Source organism: Python bivittatus, unplaced genomic scaffold, assembly GCF_059951505.1.
Source record: "Python bivittatus isolate LINGU-HERP-01145 unplaced genomic scaffold, Pbiv_v1 ctg000480_np1212, whole genome shotgun sequence".
Classification (NCBI taxonomy): domain Eukaryota; kingdom Metazoa; phylum Chordata; class Lepidosauria; order Squamata; family Pythonidae; genus Python; species Python bivittatus.
Window position 1 is genome coordinate 70,438,905 of NW_028277075.1, and position 19,132 is coordinate 70,458,036.

Genomic DNA, 19,132 nt, shown 5'->3' on the forward strand with positions numbered 1-19,132 from the left:
GAATCTGAGCTAAATCACAACTGAAGGAACAGCTGCTTTAGAGTTCCAGTGAAAATCCTGAAATGTCCAGATTCAAATCCTTATAGCTGTGTTTGTGAATACAAAAAAGCAACAGTAGCCATGTTAGCCATTAGGCAAGAAAAAAGCCAAAATTGTATATTTGCCTTTTATTAGGCCAACTGAAGCTTAAGTTGCAAGCTTTCAAATTTCCAAGAACATTTCCTCAGGAAAATTATTAAAAGTCAGAAAGAAAGGGCAGGAATAATAACATGGCTAATCTTCAAGCCATTATCTGAATTTTTTTCAGGTCTTACTTGGAATGACAGCAAACTTTCAAATATGCAAACTGGCTGTTTTCATGTTCAAAGTATTCTTAGGTTGCACTAGGGGCTCTCCCAAAACTTGCTAGGGAGGGGAAAAAAAGCCAAGCAAAAGTAAGTCCACCATTTTTAGAAATATAAATTCAGCTCTTAAAACCAAAATTGTCTCATTTTATGAGAATTACTCAGATTACTTGGCCAGTAGAAGATAAAAGAGAAAACAACTAGGTAGTCTTTATATTAGTAATTTTGGACTAGGAAGGATTAGATTTAAAATATGCTGACTGATGTTTGGGATGTACAAGCAATCCCACCATAGACATTATCATTTGATGCTCCACACGTTAAAAAAAAATGACATACCTTTGAGAATTCTCAAGAGCTATATAAAATATGGAACTTTTGGATTTATATTCCAGGACATGGATACATTTCAGAAATTCCAGAGCCCATTTAATTTATTTAGAACAATTAAAAAAGAATGCTTCTCTAACCAGACAACTTCCGCACATTCCCATCCCAAGGGAAAGCTTGTACTTTGGGATTTATGTTATGAATCATCCTCATTAGAAATAATTCCATAACCGTTGTTTTACAGTGTGGCCCATGGGTCACTAACGTTGGAATTAGGACCTACCACAGTGCTTCACAGTAGGATCAGAAGCCATTTCTCTCCCATAGTAGTGAATATTTTACAAATTTAAGTTCCTTTATGTTGTGTGAGCTCATCTTGACCTTCTCAAAAAGCAAAGAATATAAGCAACAGCTATAGTTTACAGCTGTGACCAACAACTGCCAGGTATGAATAATTCTCCACCAATATTAGAAAATCAAGATAAAGCTTTCCCAAATATTCTGAATGAAGGGAAGGTTCATCACATGAATAACAGGCTCAATACAAAGGCTAAAAGAGTAGCTAGATTTCCCCCCACTTGCATACATATACTGTATACACATTTTAATGTCTCAACATTATACTTACGCTGAGGATAATCCTGTTCTGCATAACCCAACATAAGAAACTACAGTGATGGTTTACAAACTGTGTTGTAGAGTAACCTCAATGATTGGATTCATATACTGCACTAACCATAATCTGGTCTAGTTGGTTTTGTCTTAGTGTGCTGAGTGAACCCAGCCATAATGCTTTCATTTACAATATTTGTAAGGCATGATTTATGGCTGGAGTGCAAACACTACAAATTGTGATTTAATCAATAAAACATACCTAAACAAACAATGGTTTCAATCAACGCATGAGCCCGGGGTCAGGAATGGAAGACAAGCTTCTTAGGAAGCCTATCATTCCTATTTATCCCTGAAACAGAAATGGGCAGAATGTGGGCAAAGCTCTATTCATCTTTGCATAGTGTGTAATAGAATGGCAAGGCCTTGCCATTCCAAACAACGACAACTAAAAAGTTCCCCTTCTTAAATTACGTTCCTGAAAAACAATACTGGGGAGAAAAAAGCAACTATTTGTAGACTGAACCAATTAAAAAAATCCTGGGTTTACTATTGCTCAAAGACACTCCTGGCATCTATACTTTAAGTGTTATTTGGCACCAGGCTCCCATTCATGAATCTTCAGGTTCTAATAAAACAAGAGCAAAGAAGATCCTACAAGTCTGAAGTCAGCCTACTCTTCTTCCCTACAAACAACAGCTGTCATGCCTGGAAAACTCAGTTCATGGTAAACTTAAGGAGAACTAGTCAGTCTTCTGCAGGTACAGAACCTGCATTCTAAGTATGAGGCTAGCTCAGAAATAACAATTTAAAGGAATAGCAAACATGCCACTATTTATTCCTCAGCTTTTTGTTACTGTATTTTTGTCCTTAACATGCAGAGAAAAATTATATCATTCCATGAGAACAGCATTTATTATCCCTTGCCCTTCAGAGTAAATTTGTGGGAGGAGCTGCTCTTAGAATAAGCATACAACTCAACCGTAACACTACAGCAAATTAGCCAATGCATTCATCAAACTGGTCCTTACTTACAACTGGGAACTTTCTGTTCATTGCTTATGATAGACAACTCCAGGAATGGAAGCCAACAGGAAGAGGAGGAGTTCTGTCAGCCTTACCAGGTAGACCAGACAGGAAACACTACCAGATAAGCTAATTCTGCTTTAGAATCTTGCAAGTCTGAAAGTACAGTTCTCCCGCCGTCTCCTTTACAGCCTGAGAAACTAGGGAGGGTCCCTTCTGAGCCTCTTGCCCCACTCACTATCCAGCTGAGGGCTATGCTATCTCTTATCTGACCATTCCCTAGGCATATCTCTTTGCCCCATCTCCCAAGGTCTTTCCCACATACCATTACAGGATCAGTTTAAAAAGTTCCATCAAAGTTGATGAACAAAAACCAAAGTATTAGTGCGGGTGAGCCTTCCAACAGATGCTCAGGACACAGAAAATCCTAGCCAAGGACTGCCAGGGAAAGGGTTTCACTGTGAGGACCTCTCCCAGAAGTGTGGAATTCCATGCATCAGAATGGATTCTTGTTCTTTAAATTATTCATGATACATTAATCTCCTAACATTTTAAAATGCAAGAAAGCATTTCACATGTTTCAAAGAAGGAGGAATGGAAAAATACTTTTTTCCATTGTCATGAAATCATTGGCCTTTTATAAGAGATAATAAAATACATAATAGATACAAACCTAAGCAATTTTTCAAAAAGAAATTAGCCATATTTTTGAGGATATGTCAATATTTTATCAACCTTACAGCTCTGAGTCACTAACATGCTTAAACATGGATGTCTCCCATATCTCTCTGAACTCTTGAAATGCCTGTTGGGAAGCTTTCAAAATTTTTAAAGGAACAGAGCAACTTTTCTGAAACTATTTTTAATATAATTCTTGTAACTATTAAAAACAGATTTGCCTAAAGAGAATTGGACATGTACACAAGAAAAAGAACAATTAAAGAAACAATTAAAAAAATAAAAGTAGGGAGAATGAAAAAATTAAATAGCATACTAAACTCTCTCATGTCCAAATTGCATAGCATCTGTCAGCACCACGGTGCCATACACACAATAACAGAAGCAAGTAGCAGCCCTGTGACCTAATATAGTTCTTTCTCCAACATTTCATAGTGTTGACTCAGAAAATTAATTTCCAAAATGCTCCAAGAGCTGCTTCTCATGGTTAACGAACTAGAAATATTTGCAGCATATCTATCACACATGCCTTCAGTGAGCACTGCAACATCTGAAGTGGAGAACCAAATTTGCAAAATGAAAAACAAATACTTGACTAGGCAAATAAACACTAGCCAATCCACTATCTTTATGAATATGTGGTAACATATAGTGAACCCATTGCAATTAACTCTGTTTGTAGCATGCATAGTCATGAGATATTCTCAAATTCTCATTTTCCTAAGGATATTCCACAGCTTGACATGGTCAACATAACTGAAGGCCTTTTAATCAATGAAGCAATACTGTTCTTTTTGGTATGCATTTTGGTATGCATTTTTCAATTATTCAGCATCCCTTGTTCCTCATTTTTTTTTCTGAAGCCAGCCTGAGCATCTAGCATCTCTCTCCATGTAGGGCTCTAATCTGTGTTGGATGATCCTATGTATTATTTAGCTAGCATGTGAAATAAATGATGCTGTACAATAGTTTGCACTCTGTTAAGTCTCCTTTTTTGGTATGAGAGTGTAAACTGACCTCTTCCAATTTGTTGTCCACTATGTCATTCTCCAGATTTGTTGGCATAGTTGGGTAGATTGTTTACTGATTCTCTCTCTGTTCCTTGCCATATTTCATCAATTCCTATAGCCTCCTGACTTGCTAATGAGCAGAGTGCTGATCTAACTTCGTCTTCTAGTCCTAGAGATTCTTGTAAACAGGGAATCTCTTTTAAGGCACCTTGGATGTTGACATCTAATCTGTACAAAATATCAGTATACTCCTTCCATCTTTGTTTGATCCTCTTTGATTCAGTTACTATCTGTCCATTTGTATCCTTTAGCATACCAATTCAAGGTTGGAAGTTCTTTCTGAGTTTGGAGTTTTTTGTTTTTGTTTTTCCATGTCTGTTTCCATCTTCAATGTCTTTATATATGTTGTTGTATAACTGAGTTTTGTTTCATCTAACAGTTCTCTGAAACTCTTTGTTAAGTTTCTTTCTGAGATCTTTGTATTTCTCAGCTTTGGCTTCTCTTCTTTTCCTGGCTATTTCCAGTTTGTTCTGACATCCAGTTTGTTTTTCGCATTCATCGTTAACAACTTATGTGATTTCATTCCATAGTTCCTCTGGTTCCTTATCAATAAGGTTCAAGACTTCAAAATGATTCCTGATGTTCTCCTTGAAAATGGTGAGTATGTGCTCAAAATCATAACATGGAAACTGGCTGGCTTTCTTCTGCTGCTTTAGCTTGACTTGGAATTTGCACAGGAGCAGTGCAAAAAAGTATTGTCTTATACACGGAAAAATATGGTAAGTTCAATCTGAAATTGACACAACATGAAAGCAAGATATGCTGCTTGTGGGTGGAGACTGGAATGCCAAAGCTGAAAATACTGAAGAAGAAAACATAATTGGACTTGATGACTTAGGAAACCAAAATTAAGCAGGAAAAGGATTCTCAGTTTCTGCCAATCCAGTGCTTTCTTTTTGCTAACACAGTGTTCAGACAACAAAACAACACTTATATACGTAGACATTACCAGATGGAATACACAGAAAACAAATTGACTATATGATTGGTAGAAGGATGTGGAAGAACTCAGTTATAATAGAAAGACATGGCCAGAAGTGTTGTTTTGTTGTCTGAACACTGTGTTAGCAACAAAGAAAGCACTGGATTGGCAGAAACTGAGAATCCTTTTCCTGCTTAATTTTGGTTTCCTAAGTCATCAAGTCCAATTATGTTTTCTTCTTTAGTATTTTCAGCTTTGGCATTCCAGTCTCCACCCACAAGCAGCATATCTTGCTTTCATGTTGTGTCAATTTCAGATTGAACTTACCGTATTTTTCCGTGTATAAGACAATACTTTTTTCTAAAATCGTTACACTAAAAATTGAAGGTCACCTTATACAAGGAAGTAAGCCGAGGAGAGAACCACGCGGTTGCGAAACTGCCCATACTTTGTCTCTGCAAACAGGCTTCCTCCAATCATGAGCCTTATGTAACTGAAATCAGCTGATGCTGAACAAACCAATTGGAATACATCCCGTTGGAGGTGGAGAGCGTGTAGGCAGTGTGCAGATGCATCAGGGACCGGTAATGTCAGAGCATTCTGAGCCCATAACGATGTCGGAAAATAAAAAAATAAATAAGTGAATGTCTTACTCTGCAAAATTCAAACTGAATGTAATCAGTTATGCAAAAGAGCGTGGAAATAGAGCTGCAGAGAGACAGTTTGGACCTCCTCCCACTAAGTGTATCATGTAAATGTTACCTAATAACTAAATAAAAATGTGTTCTGCTTTATCTTTAAAATATTGCTTTCTTAATTTTGGGTTGGAAAAGTGGGGGTTGTCTTATACATGGGGTCGTCTTATTAACATAAAAATACGGTAACCACAAAATTCATCAACCTCCTCTTCTTCTGCATCAGTGGTTGGAATATAAACTTGGATATCATATTAAAAGGTTGTCCACAAAGTCTAATTGATATTGTTTGGTCATTAGTCGCATTGTACCCAAGTATTATGTTTGCTATGTTCTTCCTAACTATGAAATCAGTGATATTCCTTCTTTGTGCTTTTGTGTCCCGAGGACTCCTGGAAGTGTCCGATTCCAATCTGTTTCAGTTTGTTGATACCTACCTAAGATGTTAAGATATAGTTGATTCATTTCGTCTTCCACTGTGTTGAGCTTCCCAAGTTCATGCTTCTTATGTTCCACATTCCGTGCCTTTGCAGCTTCGGATTTTCTTTTCCTGTATGGCAATATCAGCAACTAGATATCCTGAAGGCTTTAATCTAGCCACATCAGAAACACAATTAGTACTCTGAAAGATCCTCAGCTCTTCCTCAGTAGTATGTTAAGCACCATCCAACCTGAGAGGCCCATTATCCAGCATGATATCGTCAATCACTTTACTTTATCTATCCATGAGGTTTTCTTGGTAAAATACAGGAGTGGTTTACCTTTCTTCTTCCATGTAATGTGAAATTATGCCTTTGCCATTTCACTAAAAAGATCATCCACCTCCAGCATTGCTACTGCCCAACATAGGTGCCTGTTTGCTTTAGCTGGGCAGACAGGATGACCATCATGCCTTGGATGACCCTGTTGGGAGTATATATTCTTGGCATACACTCTTGACATTCTTCACTCATGCTTCCCTGAAACACCCCCTTGCCATGATGAGGCAGCACAACAGGACTTCAAGAGGACATTCATGCACCTTATTTTTAATCCTACACCCAAGAATTTATAGGATCTGGCCAAAATGATGCCTCTGTGAAGCAAAAGCAGTAGTAGGAGAGTGTAAAGGCAACAGCCCCTTGCTTGTATTAGTTTCCAGTAGCTAGTACTCAAGGATCAGCTGCCTCTGTACCTGCAAGTTTATGAATAGCTATTAGTGGTGTGCAAAACATTTCACATTCAAAACAGGTTGTTGTTATTTACGGGAAGTATACCAATACATCTCTGATCATTCTTGAAGCAAATTTTTTGCACAGCCTAGTAGGTGCAATATCTCTTCAATATATTCTTCCTCAAAACCTGTTCTTACATTTAAAAAAGGCTGCCCTCCCATTACTATGGTGTTCAGAATAGCTTTTATTTGATTGCCTTCTACTATTAGGCTGATAATCAACTGTCATGCTGCTAAGCATTAATAAAAGGCAGTGATTTGCCAACTACAGCAGTTTACAAACATTAAATGCATCAGGAGACACAATGCAGACCAGTTACAATGAGCCCTTGAACTACGAATTCTGAAGCTAGCAAGTAATACTGATCCCCCTTATTGTCTGAGATCACAAAGCAAATACAGTTGGAAGCCTCCCTAAGTAAAGCAGATCAAGAAAGCTACTTTAATGCATATCTCAAAAAGGTGAGGCTCTTTGCATGAGAATCTGGCCCCTGGTCTGCATTGTTGACAGGTCGCTTTGGCCATCACTAATAAATGGCACAAACAGCATGTCCTTAGCCGGCACTATTTCATCCTGTGAAAAGTTTACCGTCAATACATCATTTGCTATGGACAAGTGCACGTATAGATTTTGTTGCACTTTAATTGGTTATTCATGCTTCTACAGACATTTTAAAAAGCGAGAGATATGCAACAGGAAAGTTCTTTTAACTGAGTTGTAATACTCCCTGATGCATGAAAAGGATGTTCCCATTATGTCACTGTTACTGTAAATATTCAATATTTTTAGTCACTTAATCTTGTTTACAGATGACGGGTATGTAATTCACTCAGAGTCTGCAATAACTGGAGCCAGATAGAAAACTAATAAAATAAATTCATCTGGTGCTGTCAATAGTGATACAGAAGCAGTTACTTAATGAGAAATATTTGATACCACTGAATACAGAAGGACCCTTGAATTCAAACCAAGAATAATGGGATACCAGGAACGAAATTATTCTTTGTATAAACTCCCTTCCAGCTGCAAAGCTTGCCTTCTGAATCAGCTTTATAGCCTTAATTCTATAATACAGTATGAGCTGTTTCCTGGTCAAGTTTCTCAATCTCTCCATAAAACAAACTTCCTGACCTATTTGCAAATTACAAAAAAAGCAGGGGATAAAATACATTGTCTGCTATGCTGAAATGATAGCAATAGTTTTATATTTAAAAAACCAAGATGATGTATTTTAACTTAAAATGAAATTAAAGGCTACTGCTCTCAACCCAAGCCCTTCCCTCATATTACCTGATTTTATTAAAAATAAGACATGAGTACATCAGTGCAAAGAACACTGTTGCACACTGCCCAGAGTCATGTTTTGTGAGTTGGGCAGCCATATATACGGAAGGAAGGAAGGAAGGAAGGAAGGAAGGAAGGAAGGAAGGAAGGAAGGAAGGAAGGAAGGAAGGAAGGAAGGAAGGAAGGAAGGAAATATGTATATGTATGTCTATATAACAGAAAAGAATCTACTGTTGGGAAATATACACACTTCCCAAGGTCCCAAATCTAGTGTCTGTTCACTACATTAGTGCACTATTATCCCCAAATAAATGGCTCAATTGTTCTTTTTCCTGTTTTGTTCTTGGTATTTGAGAAAATGACCTCAATAAAACTAAATGTTTTGCCATGTTTGGCAAACAAGGGAAATGAGCTTGTCAGCTTTTATTGAGCTCTTAAAGCCAACAAACCTTTGGGCTAGTTAGCCATCACTTTAAAAGCACCTAGGTTGCTTGGCTTAACATTTATCCAGCTCCTAAAATATCTCCAGGAATGCAGAACAACTGGATGCCAGCACATTAAAATATCCTACTTCACATGAGTGGTAACACCTACTGACAATTGGCTGATCCAAAAAGCTAATCAGTCCTGGTTAGTACTTGGACAGGAAACTACCACATAAAATCAAGACAGTTGGCTAGATTGGAAAGTTAAAAAAAAAGAAAAAAACAGATGAAAACAATAGCAAACCACTTCCATATCATGCCAAGAAAACTGAATAGATTAATCCATATGAGTCACTAGGAGCTGCTGGCTTCAGTAAATTAAGGGTAATCCACTTCTTTCCATGAGGAGAGCAGGCTTGTAGCCCCTGCATTTGAACTAAGCAAGGAAGATGTGTCTATCTACGGTGTTCAAAACAAGGATGCACCTTATTTTAAAGAAAAGGCAAAAAGTCTTTGTTTAATGTTGATGAAAAGAACGGAAATTTTGTTTACTGCCTTTCAATAGGAATATGCATCCTACTCGAAATATTGTTTTATACAAAGTTGCAAATGTTTTGGTAGTAAGCACTTCAATAGGATGAGTGTCCTGCTGTTACTTCCCATTATCTTATCTGCTTTCCCTTCACCCATCTTTGTAGATTGCAGTATTGGATTATTATTCTTCCAGTCATAGCACCTGAAGAGGATCATAGGAGGAGAAGAAAAACAACAGCATGAGGGAAAATGACCAGGGTTCCTCAACCTCAGCAACTTTAAGATGGGTGGACTTCAACTCCCAGAGTTCCCCAGCCAGCCATCTTCTCCCTCCAAAATTCCTATTCTCAAGTGTTCAAAAGGTCTTGGTTGTCTAGAGTTAGAAGCTTTAATCACCCATATTACAGAAAGGATGAGTTCACACAATACACTACACCCAGCTTAAGTGGCTGGTTTATGATTCAGCATGATGTTGGAATCCACCCATTTTTTAAGCATGTTATGAGAATCAGGCCACCATATTACGCTATCATATGGTTTATTTGTTTGGAGATAACTTATTACATGAACACAACAGCTGTGTTTGGAAACCTGAAGCTACAATTCCGTATGTTATGTGAGCCCAGCCACAATGTCTAAGGACTTATCTAAATGCACAATCACTTCTGAACATACTCAGCTCTACCACAGAAGTCTTCAGATGGAGATGAACACAATATACTCTTGGGGATGGGAAGAGGACTAGATGGGAGGAAGCAAGAAATACCTAATTATAATGTATGAATATTTTGATAATCAACATATGGATGATCTCAAAATAAAGGTTCATAATTTAGGTACTGAGAAACAGAAATATTTCTCCTATTACCTACATCAATGTCCCCAAACTACCGCTCTCAAAATGCACTGAAAACATGGCCGTGGACTCTGCTCGCTGAGCACAATAGGAATTGTTCTCCAATACATCTAAAATGTATCCAGATTACGGAAGGCCAGTGTAGATCTTAATACAGGGTTGAAGGTGCTTTTTTTATCTCACTAAAGATACTGAAGGCTTTTGAGTGCCAAAATCTCATTTCAGTATCCAAAATGATGAGGTGAGAAAGAAGTTACGAATGTTATCTCGTTAAGAGTCCTTTCTTCTTTAAAAAAGAAGGGAGTTTGTGATTGTTTTTTTACATACACACAAACTTAGAGAGCAATATAGAAAGGACCATGGGAATCTCCAAAGAAAAAAGGCAAATGAAAAAAAAATCAGGCTGTATTGGGAAGGAATAATCATGTGAGATTTCTCTTTAAATAATCTGTCAAAGCTTATGCAATAGTAAAAAATAAACAGGGGAAAAAGAAAGGAATAATCATTAAGTAGAGTATGGAATAGACCAGAGATACAGCCAATTTGGTGGGTCTGACACAGCTACAAGGGTGATTCTTACTATAGTCAGCTGTACCCATCACCATAAAGTCCATTTTATTTTTATTTTTTCTTCCTAGCATTTTCCTGCAGGTACAGGGTCCATTTTTTTGGATTGACCAAATGTTGATCCACTGGTTGCAACAGGAATTGTCCAACCGGCTTGTCACCCGAGCCTGACGTCGTGGGCACAGAGAGGGGGACTGGCCCAAAGTCACCCAGCCGGCTCTCATGCCTAAGGAGGGACTAGAACTCACAGTCTCCTGCTTTCTAGCCTGGTGCCTTCACCACCAGACCAAACTGGCTCTCAGATAGAGGCCATTTTATTGAAGTGATCAAATGAGTGAGCTACTCTACCTTTGCAAGGCCCAGGTTACACCCAACAGGGCAGTGCAGAGACCAAGGACTGCAAAAGGGACAGCAATGATGCAAAGTGGATGAAGTTGTGTCATTTAGGGTTTTGTTTTGTTTTGGTGGGGGGATATTCAGGGTGGTTGAGAAGGAGGTTCTTTATTTTATAAATTCCAATATTTACACCACTGTTTTTGTGGGCCTTCCACTTAAATAATTGTAAGCCACACCTTCAATTATCAGCACTTATGGCCAGGATTCTTTAAAGAAAAGTTCAGAAGCCATGTACAGTCTACAGCTATGGGCTGCCTACCCTTATAAACACACAGATCAAATTTTTTTCTGAAATTGCACCAATCCCCCATTCACATGCAGCAGTAATCAGCAAAACTGGCAGTAAGCATAAAGTTTCTTCTATTTACGCCTATGCTTGTACAATAAGATCCAGAACATCTGATGTACAAAAGTAATGCTTTAGTCTCATTCATTTCACTCCATTGTACGTATGAGCCTTAATCACTCATCCTTTTCTTCCTAAAGCCACTTTAACAAATTCTAACAAAAAAGGAATTGTTACTAAATACTTAATTCAATCTCAATGCCAGACCATCAAGCAAACAAAACTTGAGTTCTCTGAGGATTCTCAATATACATACATCTCTGGATAAAATTAAGAGATATTACTATTAGTACTATAATGGAAGTTTCCCTTGATTTGATCAAAAACTAAGTTGCAATATGTTATAAAATCATCACAAAATGTGTCCATAATTCAGCTGTTAACAAGAGCAACAAAACAAACCTTTAACACAGGGCTGCCTTTGAAAACCTCTTGAAAACTTTATAGTCTCAAATACTGTTGTTGGATTGTTGACTAGAACTAGCTGAATAGAATGCATGCTGTTAGTTTGTAAGCAACTTCCCTGGATGTCTGTTTCTAAAGTTCAATTAATAAAATGTTATCTTAAATCTTTAAAGCCCTCTATGTCTCAGGGTTCTGGTTTTCCAAAGAACCGTGGAGCCCCACCAGTGCCCTTCTGCATATTGAGATAACTTCCAGAAGTTCCTGCAACCCCCACTCCTACAGTGTTCTCCCAAGAGCATTTTGCCTGGCATCTGTCAGCCTCTCCAGGTAGACCAGACAGGAAACACGAGCAGATGAGCTAATTCTACTTTATTGTAAGGCTACATTAACAGAATCTTGCAATTCTGAAAGTACAAATTCCTGCCATTTTCTTCTCCACCATTATGCAGCTGTGGGCTATGCCCTCTCTTATCTGACCGTTCCCTAAGCGGCATCTCTTCGCCCCATCTCTCAAGGTCTTTCTCACATACCATTACACATCTTACCATGACTTTCTATAACTGGCGGAAGCTCTCCTTATTCACCTGGGCTTTTAAAAACACACCTTAAATCATTTTCAGTTCTGCTGCTATATCATTATTTTTGCAAGTTGAAGCTGAAGTGATTAATACAAAGTCAAGATTCAAAACACCTTCACTTGCCTTTCTGTAAACCTAATTCTGTTTCATGGTGCTTTCAAAACAGACTTATTTCCTTATATAAAACACTCACCTGCATTAACTTCCAGCTTTCTCCCAATTTATACACAACATGTTCTTTATGTTATGCAAATACGATATGGTTACCCAGTGGATACATCAGATAATTATCTAACATTCTCCTGTATTGTTTTCCATTAATATATGGAATAATTAGGCTATTGTATGACAAGTTCATAATGGGAGAAGAGAGGATGAACTACCAGCACAACCTGAATTTGCATTAAATGTATAACTCATAAACAGAAGCTACTGCATAATGTACAGTCTATGCCGCTATCTTGCACAAGGGTCTATGCCAATACATGTAAACTGATGTCCACTTCAGAACTACTGAAGTCACAATACGTATTAATTGCAAGCTTTTTTAAAGGTAGAAGTTCAAATTACTTTTATCTGACTTCCACATCAAACAGCAAGCTGGTATTTCCTTGGCCAGCACAAGAATAAACTTGTATTTTCTGCCAAGAGCTATCTAGCTAAGCATAGTTTCCTCACATCTTTCAAATGTACGCCATCAACATATTTCACGCAAATGTTTCCTTTAAATAGTGTCAAAAGAAACAACAAAGTACATCCCTATCTAGCTGTTCCCTCCTGCGTGAAACCCAAAGAAAGAGAACATACTGTATCCTCCAAAGGATGGGATATTTGGGGGAGGAAGCACCTGTAGATAAGAAACTAAATGTAAAAGTGGGTAAAAATGTGAAAAAAGAAGATAACGCTGGTATTTGCTCTCCATGGAACCAATCATAACTGGACCAGATAATTTATCATTCTTAGGAAAGACAAACCCAACTCCTTAACTACATGTTTCTCAAATTTTGATTTCATAATTGTGTGTGCGTATGTGTGTATCCACATAATGTTTTAATCAGTCTGTTTCCAATTTACTTCTGTATTTTTATTTTATCGTTAGCTATTTTAAGCATCCTTGTCAGATGAAAATCAGGGCATAACCAGCAACATTTTTTAAAAAAACTTGGTGACTAAATACGTCTTTTCTGTTCTTATTCTATTCCTTCTTTCTCATAAGACACCCAGTATTTATTTATTTGTGCTACAGAAAAAAGTTCAGAGATAGTTGTACATAGTTGTGTCCTCCCAATTTACCCATGTGTGCAAAGAAGTAGACTTGGGCACTAATTCAATGATGGCTTTAAAAATAAGAGCAAACAAGATCTCTTTGACCACTCCTAACACTATATATAGGCAACTGTCATTAGAACAGAGCAGTACTTTCCAAATTATTTTGGGATAGTGAGCCAGGAACTAGAAACTGTTATTACACAAAAGCAGGGCTAGAGGCTTTTCAACCTACTCACCTAGTTTTGGGTAGAGTGAGAAAAAATATTCTGTGTGTATCAACATCCTATTCCACTTTAGGATTTCATGCCCCCTTCTAAGTATTCTACACTTCCCAAAATTTCAGACCCTCTCTAATAAAGAAAACTAGAAGAAATTTCAGAAACAGTCTCCTCCCTTGCTTGTTGGAGATTGACCACACATGCTAAGCCCAAATTTTAATATAATCCTAAAAGTTACAATCAGCTTTGAACACTTGTTTCCATAAAAGGGAAAGGAAATTTATTCAGAAGCAAAAAGGTGCTTTTAACTTAATATCTAAAACTGAGATTATGCTGACCAAAACAAGGCAGGATCCCTACACTGATAAACATTGGCTTAAATATATTTTACAAATGTTGGTTTGTTCATGGGCAATGAAACAAAAATTTAGTCTGTATATGACGCTACCATCCCTGCCTCATTTGTTTACTCATGCAAGCAAAAGAGAACATGGCTGATTTTTACACAGACACACGCTGCTCATTCAGATGATGGTTTAATAGGCCAGGCCTCATTATGAGCTAGTGAGATTACAGATAGATCATCATGGAGAAAATCTATCCATGTGGTTGCTAGGAGTCTAAAGCAACTTGATAGCACACAATTGATCAATCAGTCAAGTCTTGTCCAGAAGCATGGCTACAAACTGACATTCTCTTGAGAAGGATTTAGGATAGATGTCTGGCATTTATTGCTAACAAGGAGCTCAGTGGGAAAAACTCAAGAATATCTGCAAGAACTTCACAGAACGAAAGAGCTAACATAAGTACTATAAGAAAAGACCCAGCACAAACAGCCCTGGATTAAAGATGTGCAAGAATTAATTAAAATTATAGTTAGCACAATGCCTTCCATGCAGTTTGGCTGAAATTTGCTTGTTTTCATCTCGTCCTCCCACAATTGATCACATTTACAGAAATATGAACTAAGATACATTCCATGAAGAATTCCCCCTCACCCTAAAAAAAGAATGTACAAATGTACATTCCTTCTGTATGTACATTTGTACACATCTCGAAAGAGTTTACTGACAGAGGACCCAGAACTCCACCAACTAACCAGGTATTTTATGGTTGCCCTTTACAATAGCTTTACAATACATTTTCATTGCCAGTAGTCCAGACTGCACAAAGATTTATAGCAATTCAGAAGAAACTACATTGCCTCATTGATTTTTTGCGAACCTTGAGAGTAAAATAAAAAATTGCAATCAGAACATTATTACTCAGGCACCATTCATACTGGTGTCTCTCAAACATCTCAGAAGTCACTTGGGACCATTTAATTTAAACCCATGGGAAATAGGGAAATACAATGATACACCCATTTCCATTTGTTTAACTGCTTATATAAAAGCACAAGAACAAATTGATAATATCCCTGTATCATTATCCCTGCAGCTTTTCAGCTTATTTGTTAATAATAATTTGTTAAAATAACTAATTAAGCCAAAAAAGTCATTAAAAAATCTAGAAGCAAGGCCAATGGATACATGAGGACCTCCAATTTTTATATCATGGAGAAAAACAGAATATTTTTTATTAAAATATGTAAGATCTACAGCAACCATCCCTGTCCACAGGCATCGGTTAAGGCTTATATATGGCAAATAAAACTAGTTTTTGAGTGAAAGTGATTATTAGCAATTCTCTGTCATGAAAACTTATATAATTTGATGCGCCATTTTTCATTATCTGTAGCAAAGAACTGAAGCAAAATAATGACTAGCATAGGAACTATTTTGCTCCAAAAATTAGCAGCTTCTCAAAAGGAAAATTAAAAAATAAGCCCCTGATTGTGGAAGAAAAACTTCTTCCTCACCATTTTCCTTCAGGAAATCAAGGAACATTGATTAATTTATATATCCATTGATATTCAGATATATCTTTCATTGGTCTTTAAATATTCAGCACTAGGTACTCTATGAGGTAAACTCTTCCTCAGGTTAAGTTCACCTCCGGCTGACTCCATGGTCATGACCATGCAATTTTCTTAGCAACAATATGGAAGTAGTTGGGACTGTCACCTTCTGAAGTTTGTTTTTTTACTCTCCAGTTTAGCCTAGATTTCCTTATGGTCTCCCAATCAAATATTAAACAGGTCTGATCCAGCTTAGCTCTTCAAGTCCTGCTAAGTTTGGCTAGCTGCTGCCACCTGCTGAGGACATGTCCACTGTATGCATTAAGCTCCATTCCTGTCAGTTATGATTTGCGTGATTATGTAAATCCATTATTGAGAAAGCTAGGCACAAATGTTCTGAGTCAAAATGTGCAAAACTCTGAATTCAAAAGCATACTGTTTTTTAATCAGTAATATTTGCTACTCTGTATTAAGGTGGCTTGAAATGTGGTCTTCCACTTACTAGCGTGAGATAAGAACGCATCAACTAGAAGAGAATATATGTAGCTCAGGGCTGAACTGTGAGTCACTGGTGCTCTCTGAGCTTAGGTGTTTGATTGCAGACATTTCACTGTTCCTTGCTTAGAGTATTGTTTTCTGCTTCATTGTTTGTCTCCTTGGTAGTTCCTTGATCAGAGTACTGTTTTCTGCCTGATTGTTTGTCTGGTGTTAATCCCTGCTTATCTGGGTGTTGGCTGCTGGAGAGGATGTGTTCTGGTCTTTTGTTTCCTTCTTAGCTTTCTTATTGTCTCTTCTGAATGATTTTGAACTACCAAGGAGAAAACCACACCCCCACCAGCACTGGCAGAGCAGCTACTGTATATAAACAGAGAGCAAACTCCACACTCACAAGCACTGAATATGTTATCTAGTCAGGTAATGAAATGTCTGCAATCAAACAACCAAGGTCAGAGAGTACCAAGGACTCCACACATCAACTGCTCTAACCATGACCATGATAGCAGAGGTAATATATATGTTTAATGAGGAATTATGTAATTCTGAATAGGCATTCATAGTTAGACTCCCTAAGCCAAGAAGAAAAAATAGATTAATCTTTCCTAACATGTATTAAGAATCACTACCCAGAATGAAATTATCTTATGCAATAAATTAGGGAAATAAAATTATATTATACCCCAAATTCACACAGATTCTTATACTAACATTCTTTCCTTCCACAGAATACCCCTATAACGAGTAGCTGTCAACGGCAAGCCAGAGGACAAGCTAGCACACTGTGGAAGGTTCATACTGTACTCAGGCTGCCAGATTTACACTGAAAAAAAGCAGATGAACACTAGAGGGCAGTAAAGATACTGCTATCTGCTAGTCATACGGATTTTTGCAGCCCCTGTCTAGTAGCCCTAGTTCATGTATCACACTTGGCCATAAATATTGGATTACATAGATTCATATAACTCCCCCCTCAAAAAAACAAAGCAACCACATCATGCATCAGTATATGTTGATTCTCTCTTCTTAAAAAGTGAAACATCAGCTTAGATTATAGGCCCACTGTGCATTTGTATGCGTAGAAGCAACGGGATTTTAAAGGTTAAAAGTCAAGCACCACCACCAATGCTACAATATCAAGAAGCTCATTCTTGGCTTTTGCCTCCTAACACAATTAAAGTAAAATTATAAAACATCCCTGGAATCAAGTTTAACTCTTGATGACCATGCAGGTACAGCCATGTGGTTTTCTTGGCAGCAATACTGAATACTGCTACTGCCTTCTTCAGGGATACTGTTCTGTCTCCCCAGTTTAATCTACTACCAGCAGAACCCTAGTGGTCTCTAACCCAAGTATTGACCAGATCCAATCCTGCTTATTGAAGATCAGTCCAGGTCAGCCTGGTGCTACCATCTGCTGTGACCCTAATATCAACTAGAGTTATTAAACAGCTATAGAAAAGCAACAGTGAAGAACAGCATGGCCTGCTTCTAAACGCTTGAGTCTGATATATTTTAAATATACATAGAAGTCACTTTCTAACAGCTGTGGATCAATGTCTATCAAGGCCAGCCTGGAAAAACCCAGTCATGAAGCTGTTTTTCTTTTCAGATCCAATCTCAACATTAAGTTGGAAGTCAAAATTAATGTCAGTGGTTGACCAGGAACAGACAAAAAGAAAATTAGGACTATCACAAGACATCAGTTCGAGAAATGGTAAGGAAAACAAAATAAATAAGTACTAAAGCAATGCAGGGTAGATGACAAACACAATCACAGGTAGTGCATAAACTTAAGAACTCCCATGGACAAACTTGGTAAATATCTACATTGCATTCATTAGGACACTTGTTTTCTTTTCAGCAGAGAACAGGGCTGATGATCTCATCTTAATGCCTTTTCCTTTCTTTCACCCATACTGACCTGGTTCACATAATAGATTAAGCCATAATGCAGCTGACTTACATGTCATCTGAACCTGGATCACAGGTCAGATTGTGATTAAAGCAGACCAACATAAACACCACTTGCAATCATTTCTTGATTTTGATCAGCTTACCTTCTCCATCTTCTATTGGGTTATCCAAATCAGGACAAAGGCCCACTTTGTGTTAAAAGCCACTCCCAGGAAAAAGATTTGGGGTATAAATTCAGTCCCACAGTGGAGTTACTCCTGCAGCAGTGTCTTCTCCACTCCGGCTTTGTTTTCACCCCACAAAGAGCATGTTTGTGTTGTGTGTGAACTAGGAACACGGAGGGAATGGAATGGAATTCAAAAAAATTCAATTTTTGCACACAATGCTTCTGGCCCCAAAGACTTTTCTTTGATTTCATAAAAGCAATCAGAAAGTGTGAGCAAGTCACTATAAAGGCAACTAAAGAAACAACTGATATGCCATTTTATCCTGCATATTTTCAGGGCTGAATTTCTTAAAGTGGTTAATACTAAGCTATGCTTAGCCTCTTATGTGAATATATTCCAGATATGAATCAACTATTATTTTTTATACTTGGCTACATGCGATATCCATGCTATCTTACTATATTCCCCAGTATTCCATGAAATAAATCCAGGATTGTGAATGGTGTAAAATCAGGAATGTGAATAGTGTATATCTGCTGTATATTAATCTTGATTTTAGATCAGGAGACCTGTATGGATCTTTACCAGGAGAAATGCTTTCTTTTGCAACCCAGAAACATATTTTCCTCCAGAAACATTTCAGCTTTGAAGCACTGTGCCCTTCAAAGGGAAGGTTTCTTAGATCACCCTATCAGAGCTCAAATCTAGTAGGGAGATCACTCTGACACAGCACAGCAAAAATGTGCTAATCAGTATTAGGAGTTTATCATTCATATTAATAAAGCCTGCCATGGCATAGCAAGCAGACAGCCATATATATTGAATGAATAAACTAACAAATTAATTAATTAAACCCCACACTTTTTCTCCCTGGGGTACAATGT